This window comes from Amblyomma americanum, chromosome 1 (genome assembly GCF_052857255.1).
Source record: "Amblyomma americanum isolate KBUSLIRL-KWMA chromosome 1, ASM5285725v1, whole genome shotgun sequence".
Classification (NCBI taxonomy): domain Eukaryota; kingdom Metazoa; phylum Arthropoda; class Arachnida; order Ixodida; family Ixodidae; genus Amblyomma; species Amblyomma americanum.
In genome coordinates this window covers 271,086,031-271,094,587 of record NC_135497.1, presented here as the reverse complement: position 1 = coordinate 271,094,587, position 8,557 = coordinate 271,086,031, and positions in this window count along the sequence as shown.

Genomic DNA, 8,557 nt, shown 5'->3' with positions numbered 1-8,557 from the left:
TACACCGCTTCTGGTCCCGAAAGCACATCAGTAACGACCTAACGAATAGAGATGATTAAACTTCCGGATACAAGTTATTCAAAAATCGCCAGTCGTCAATTAAAACAAAGCACTCTGAAAAATAGGGATTCTGTTCAAACTTAATTAATTTGCAAATCTCTTCGCTGTTCATACTGGCTTGAGCACTCCACCACCATAATTGGCACAAGGAATGGAAAGGAATAGAATGATACGAAATGAGCAGGCCCTAGGGGCACTGCATCGGAAAGAACTTTTATATTTCTTGGCGTTTTGTTTTCTTTGGGCTCTGAATGCAGGGCAGAAGCGCAAGAAGACACCGGGTTGCGACTGCTCGCGATTGCCGCGATCGCGACTACGGCTGTGGCAATACTGCCACTCTATGACAGCGCCAAAGCGCTGCAAAATTGCTCTGTGGCGGGTTCTAACCCGGCGCTAAAGTCCGAAAATCTTAAACTTCTGCACCTGTCGTGTGCAAGCCTGAGAAGATCGTTTTCTGCAAAGGTTGTAAAGTGCCTGCAAATAATGTGCTTCCTCATTTTGTTTCATTTCTATTGACCCAGATGCTTTGTTTCACGCTCTACACCTTTCGAATTTAACTATTTTTTTGTGTTCCTAGACTGCAACAACTTACTAACCTATGGAGACTGAAACTGAGCTCACAAATGGGCTCGAAGGAAGGCTATGTACAGTACGGCAAGCGATGCTAAGAAAACTGCTGCAGGTGCAATGATGTGAGACAGAAAAAAAGCAGCGTTAATTAGAGAACGAAAGTGAGTTGACAACATCCTAGCTGAGATAAAAAGAGAGAATGGATTTATAAGCAGTGCATATAATGCGCAGACCTGACAACCAGTTGCGTATTGGAGCTTTTCGGCAGGTAGCCTGATTTTTTTTTTTTTTTTTTGCAGGGGCCCGAGGCACTTGTATCGGGCGAAGCCCGATGGGGGGTACATGCGTGACCAGAGCACTGCCAAGTGTCTGAGCCCCCACCCCTTTGGATAAGTACCTAGGGCTAGTGCAGGGGGACGCGGGCAAATCACAGCGATGACACGCGTAACGCTCTGTCCGCGCCCCTTGCTCTAGCGCCACGTCTCTTAATGAAGATTAGTCGCCCAGTTTGTGGCTCTTGCGGTCTGTTGCAGTGACTAGGTCAGAGAAACGTCATCGAGGGCATAAAGGTTATCACAAAATGTGCAGAACGGCGGCTATGACAATTTCAAGTCTTTGTGAAAGGTCTCAGTTTCACAGTGAACTGCATTGCCAATGGCGACGATGACTTCGCCTATAAGGGAAATAAAATGCAGGCGAGAAATGTTGTTGTTAGGTCAATTACCGGCATAGTTTTCAGAGAAGGCTGGATCTATAACTGACACAACGGGACCCACATTTCCTCAGAGTTTAGCCCATGGAATCCTTGGCGCAGTCACGTTCACGTAAACTTACTACGTGGATTATTAGTAAAAGACAAACGCCGCGCATTCATAGCCAGCAGCTCCCCCTTCTCCGTATGCTCGCGATATATACCTGCGCCATTCCCGACTGTTTTTCTACAAGCCTGCCCGTGTGTCCGTGCGTGCTGCGACTAATTGCGACAACGCCCGCATACCCACACCGAAGAGCTCCTGGTGCTGCAAAATAACTAAGCCTCCTTGCACCCCCCCCCCCCCCCCCCCCCCCCGCTCCCCCTTGACATCTCTCGTGGCCTGCATAGTTTCTCCGGAACGTGGAAGCCCGGCGTATTGCCGCCGCTGTCCTTGCATTCGTGCGCGCATCCCCGTGCGCAGAGCCGCCTCGACAGGGAACACAACGAGCGCGCCCAAGGGCGCGAGCCGGGCAGCCCTGACAGCGGAGGGACCACCAGCCGGGACAGCCCGGGCAGAGCGGGGGGAGGGTGGCTCCCAGCGAGTGATCGCGGCTACGACAGCGCAGCCGGAGAACGACGCGCTAAGTGGCGTGTTGCCGTCAGGTATTAATAACAGGCCACGTCTGCCGGCTCGCCGCAACGCGTGACGACGGCGGTTGAGACGCGGAGGTTTTTCTCGCGGCTGCGACTGCGCGTGCCCCGTACTTAGTCCTTCCTGCTTATTTCTCCCCCCCCCCCCCCCCTCCTTTTCAGTGCTTATTGCGCGCTAACGATATCTGACACATCCGACAACTAACACCTCGACAAGTGAGTGGCGTTCATTTCCTTCTGTGCCGCCGTTATTGATTGTTGAAGATCAAGCGTCAGTGGTTAGCACCACGTCTCAATAAAACCAGTCCGGTCAGGAACTCGCATTCGTACCGAGTTGGTGAAAGATGAGGCTTGCTGACTTAAAGCAACCGACAACTAGAAACTTGAGTCACGAATACAAAGAACGGAAGCTTTTTGAGAAGCCACGCAAAGTGTGCGGAAAAGGTTATATCACCTGTTTGAGCAGAATCTCAAGGTCCACGAACTTCACAGCTTTCATGAGCTTCACAAGGAACAAACTAAGTTGCCGGTTCGCACAGCACATGGTTGGAATGGACTTGAATTGCATGAGCGCGTCCAATTTGCGTCTGCAGCACACCGAGCCTGTAGTGAATCATCGAGCATTTCGAGCCGTGTGATGTATCCTCCTAGAACTAGGCTATTAGCCTGCGAGGTACGCAATACTGACACCTACCTCAGATAGACGGTAGGGTGCTCCATGCACGCCAGCTACAGAGCATAAAAATATTTAAAAGTATTTAGGTCAATAGATAAGAAAATACCGATTCTTTGGCGAAGCAGGTACATACACCTCGCTGAACAACTTTTCCCAGCATTTCATCGCCACGGCAGTTACTATCACAGATTATCGCAGGCATCTTCTAAAGCACGGAACTCAGACAATTGTGTTCGCGACCTTGCGTGCCTGTGTTGAAAAAAAAAAAAGAAGATTAAACAATCGCACTCCCCAAGCCCCAAGATTTCCTATATTTGTCCGGTATGCGCAGTAGTGTCAAAAATAACTCTGCAGCCTTCTCTCCCGAGAATGTCCACTCCCAGAGACCACGCACCTGGATCACGTGGATACAGATGGCACATTCTCATTGGCCGGCATGCAACGCAAGGTAGCGCTTCATTCTCGTTCGTAAGAAGGTAATAACTGGATATCACAATGAGGACGCGCCACTGAGGGTTTTTTTTTTTGCGAAGGGTAGACTACTGCTACGACTAATGCTGCTACTGCTTGTATACTATCACCACTTCTGCAACTACTACTACTGCTGCTATAGTGCTTCTTGTGCTTGCTGCTGCTGCTGCTGCTGCTACTACTACTACTACTACTACTACTACTACTACTACTACTGCCACCACTATTAGGTCATAAACGCTGGTTGACGTGGTAGACGGAAGTTGTGAACTAAAAATGAAAACACTGCTCCCGTTGACATTATATAGAGCTTCAGAATAGGGTGTCCCTATCTGTTAGGGGGATAGGAGAATAGCGGGGCGCCACTGAGCATGCGCAGAGCCTTAACTCCCATCGGGTTATTGTTCTACGCATGCACACTGGGGCCTCGCTATTCCCCTTTCCCCCCTAACAGATAGGGACACCCTATTCTAAATCTTCCTATTAGCCCATGTCCGAAGGCTTCGACTTCCCCAGCGTATCGTGTTATGTAACATTTCTTGTTCTCTGCTGCAACAAGTGGACGAGAGAGAAAGATTCAGGCGACCTTTGTGTTCGACACAACTATGGAAAGGACCTTTCTCGGGCCCGCAACACCACGGCGCTTTCCAAGAGATGCGAGCACACCCTGTTCGGAGAAGAACGCCTCCCGGCGGCCGAACCGTCGGATGAGCGACGGTGCCGAACAGACGCCGGTGACCGAGGAGCGCGCCCGCATGCACGCTCCACAGGTGCGGCGCCTAAACGACGTCCGACACGTCGTCATCAGCAGCGCGTGTGCGCGCGTGCATACGGAGCTGCGCGCACGCATGGACTTTGGGGCGGTGGGGGAGGGGGACGTGCACGTGGTAGACGTGCATGAGGGGCGCAAAGACGGGAGCGGGCCTTGACAGCCCCCCCTCCCCTGTAGAGTGCGGCCGTAATTAAGGGCCCTCTTCTTGATCGCTGTCAGGGCGGCCGACAGGCGCCGCCTATGTGAAGTCTCTCTGCTGGCGAACCCGCTGCTCAGCCCTGGCGCAGCGGCAGACGGCCGCTGACAGGCGCCCGCCACTCCACTGCGTCGTCATCTCACCGGAGCCAAGAAGTAAAGCAAGCGCAGGCCTCTCCGCTGACACGCTGTAAACGCCTTGTTTGTTTCTTGAAACCTCGGCAGCCCCGCCGCTGTCCTTGCGGCATTCCTTAGATGCGCTGTTTTTTTTGCCTCCTTTACAGCCGCTCTTGTCGGCTTCAATCTCGCGCTCGCCTTATTTATTTGTCCCTCCTTTTTTTTTTCTTCATACACGTACGTGTCTGTGCGCTTAATTTGAACGGTAACGTGGGCGCTAACTGCCCGCATGCCTCGCGTGAAACGGAAACGTCAGCACAGAGCTCTTGGATGGCTCACCGCGAGCTTCGGGCAGCCAGGTTCGTTTTCTGGGACACCGCAAGGAAACCATTTCTTCTCTGTGGCCGGGCAGTCCAGCTGCATGTTCGGGAAGTACCAGTAGAAGATACTGCTCCCGGTGAAATGAAAGCTTTGTATAGTCACGCGCGCTCATAAAGTATTGCTCTCCAAGTGGTAATACGCGCCGCTGTATAGTATATCCGCCTGCCGGATTGCTACCCGGGGACTGGGTTGAGCCTCTGCAGGATCAGGCCCATTGCGGGCCGTTATGCAGTGTGCTTCATATAAGATAACTCGTAAAAAAAGAAAGAACAGATCAATAAAAATAAAATAAAAAGGAGAAGGAAAGACAGCTTTCATTATCCACATGTTCGAGCTTTCGCAGGGTGTTGCTATCCACCTAGGCGGAGTGGGCTGCTCCTGTAAGGAGTACATCTCTGAATTAGAAGCTGAGCCTTCGAAAATTTGCTAGCTTGCTTTGTTAAAATTTGGCACCAGCGTCTCCTTTTTCTGCCATATCAGTTAGTTGACTGCTTATTATTTTTCGCACAAGCGCGAAAGCAGAAACATAATGAAGACCGCAGTCATGTACACGAGACCTCGAAGTATATTCACGGTAATATAAGGGATTTCCAGACAGTAAAGACGTCAAACATGGTATAGCTAATTGGCAACTACGGGAAAACAAATATGCTTTAAACATTAGCATATGAGGTACGGCTAATCTTAGGTATAGGAAACAGGATGCTCTTAGAGTTCTGCTTGCAGCTTGCTTTTATTACACTCGCGTAATATTAAGGTAGTAAAAGAAAACTAGGATGACAGGCATGTCAATATTATCGAATAAAGTACTAGATGGAAGGATAAAAAGCAATTAATACAATAAATAAAAAAGAAAAAGTCATATTACCATTACAATTGAAAACAAGGAACGGGAATTTGTTGCGCGAAACTATGTCTTCAGGCATCAAAAAATACACAAAATCTGTTAAAAACAACGTCTCCGACTTTTCATTGTTTTGTTTTTACAAAAATGCAAGCTGATAGGCACTTCATTCTTTAGGAGATGGTTTCGCATGTGAAGCTCCTCTAGGTACGTAGAAAAAAAATCGCAGAAAGATGAAATGACACTTTTTTCTTATTGCTTTCACCATGCCCCTGTCGCACCTAACAGAAATTTTCCCTTTGGTCACTCTCGATTTGCTGAAATGACAGATGATGCGACTTCGCGCCTATCATGGCCTTTGTCGACCCCTGTCCGTTCTAATCCAGTTTTCTTCAGCCGCCAAATAACATTACAGAAACGAGTTTTCTCCAACACTTTTTTGTAGTAAATAGTGAGAACGAGTTAACTTGCAAACGTTCATTAGGCGACGATGTTACGCCGAGAAAACCGCTTTTTATTTGCTTCCATTTAGTCCGCGCACCCTGTATGCCATATATCGCAAAAATGCGCAGAAAAGCACGCTTGCTTGCAACCCCGTCAGGACAGTATCAGTCTTGCGTTGCATTGATCCTTACCACAGAAAACTTGTGGCAAGCAAAGGAAGTTCACTATTAATACATTACATGCAGAATTTATGCAGGCACTTGTAGCACCAGACGCACGGGCAGTCTCCAAGCCTCAGCGACTTGGGCCTGGCTGAGCTCAGCTCAGAGTGGCAGCTTCGTATTCCGTGAAACTCTGACTCTGTCGGCGCTCCCAGCTATTACCTACGAGTGACAGCGACTTTTCTTTATAGCGACGAGGGGGAGGTTAAAGGGGAGAGAAGTGAAGCTCTGACCCTTCCCAGTTCCCGCCCCTCAGTGGAACGCCTACGCGGGTACCTGGCCTCGACTATTAATATCGACGCTTTTCCTGCTCCCGGTTCTTCGCCGATGCACTTGCGCTGTTTTCAAGCCGCGTCAGACAGGCTTTTTTTTTTTTTTTCCACCTGGGTGACTGCGGCAAGTGCGGCCGACGCGGTCCCCGGCGTCGCGTGGTATCTCGAACGAGTTCAAGGCGACTCGTGTCAAATAATGCCGCGGGTATGAGACGACATAACTGTCATATTGGGAGCCGTAGATTGGTCACATTTGACAAGCTTGTTTGTACCGAAAGCCTTGGAGCTTTGTTTCTGCGAGCGGCGGCGGCGGCTGACAGCAGAAGCCGTGTCAGTGTCGCGCGGGAGAGCAACGGCGAACAACAACAACAACAACAACAACAACAACAACAACAAAAGACGACCGTACACTGTGACCGAGACTAAATGAGAAGCGGTGTCTTGGACGGTGAGCGGCGGGCCCTGTCGCGCTATGAAAGAAAAGCAGCATAAGCGACCCGTTCCGAAAAGCAGTCAGGGTCAGCGAGAAACAAACACAACAACAAAAAGCTAATGTATGGAGACGCGGCTGGAAAAAGGTCGGCGCTGTATGACGGCGTTTTCGACCTTGCTTAAACACTGAGCGTTTAGCCGCGTTGATACCTCGGCGAGGGTTCCGAGCCAGGGACGACCTACGCCTTTGTTTTGCAAATTTGTTTTAAACCTACTATATGCTGTTGGTAGGTTGTCCCAGGTGTCACTAGCCGCACGTTGCAATGCAGCTTAAACCATGAGCACATGCGATGTGGCTGCGTGAACGATATATGTACAGTTCGCCTGATTGGGCCTCGCGTTCTCTTTGTCTGGCATGTAGGCAGAGAAACTGGTTTCTCAGTTCCTTGTCTTTAGTGCGGAGGGGATTTGAGAGTCTGTGACGAAGGATCAGCCAAGACAAAACGTTTTGTTCTAAATTAACATATCTCACCAAATTAGCGCGTCACATTCCGATGGGCTAGCGCTTCTTTCCGTGCTTCGTGAATAGAAAAACGAAACCCGAATTACAGCAGTCTGGAGTTCATACCTCGAGTGTCTCTGGCTGTGTGCTTTCTAAAGACCTCGTAATGAAAATAGTTTAGACATTTTCTGCTAGCAAATAGGGCGCAAGAATAAAAAGAAATCAGTCAAAACAGCATTATTTATATAGGGCCAAAAGTAAGGCCGCGAAAAGTAACAAGGTCTAAATCGTGCATAAACATGACACGCAAGTTCTACAGGTAACTCGTAGGCCAAGGACCGCGAAGAAGTTCTGCTGAGGAAAAGAAATACTCGAATTCTGGCCGCAGTTCGTCCCTCTGCCTCTGAAAATATGCCTGGGCTTCAGCAAAGCCGCTGTGGCATGCCCTGTGGTTCCTGCGACGTTGATGTAAACAAATCTATGCGGGCAAGCATTAAACTAAAACTGCTTTTTTTCAGCTACCGGCGGTTGGTGAGATATAAAATCACATTCCGTGCACTACGGAGGAAATCCCTGCTGTACGCGGAGGATCCCTTCTCAGCTTGCCATTAAAGAACGGCTGAGCTTCCATGGGGCCCAGAACGCCGCGCGCAACCACATACACGCACGCGATCTGTGTATACATCTAAATGAGAGGCACCGCTTGTCAACGTGATTATAGGGCAGTGCGTCCTTAACGGCCGGGTTTTTTCAGGACCTTTCTGTCGTGGGAGGCTGCGCCGCCATGCGGCGGTAATTGTCGGTTTCACGTCATCATGATGGCTGGCGTGCTCTTCGGTGGCCTCAGCCGAGGAGGGTCAGCCATCATACATGTGCGTGCAGCACAGAGGTATACCTGGCCGCAGGTCCCCTCCGCCCCCATCCTGTCCACCTGCATGCTTGCTTTTCAACCGACACCGTCCTCCATCTAGCGCTGTTCTCGGACGACTTGCTTGCTCTCTTGCGTCCAACTAAAGGACGATCTTGCGAGTGTCCGCCTGCCTCTGTATTTATAGGGTGGGCCTGTGAATGCACTGTGGATATTTGTCCGAATTTTCAGGTTGCTAACCTAGCAGAAAGATCCACTGTAGAAGACCCAGACGCCACTTTTGAGCGACTGTGGTAAAAGCTCCTGCGAAGGTTTTCCCTTTGTTTGTAATAGGTAGACATCTTTCCGAGAAGCATCTGTTCTAGCTTGCCATTGTGCTGGGATCTC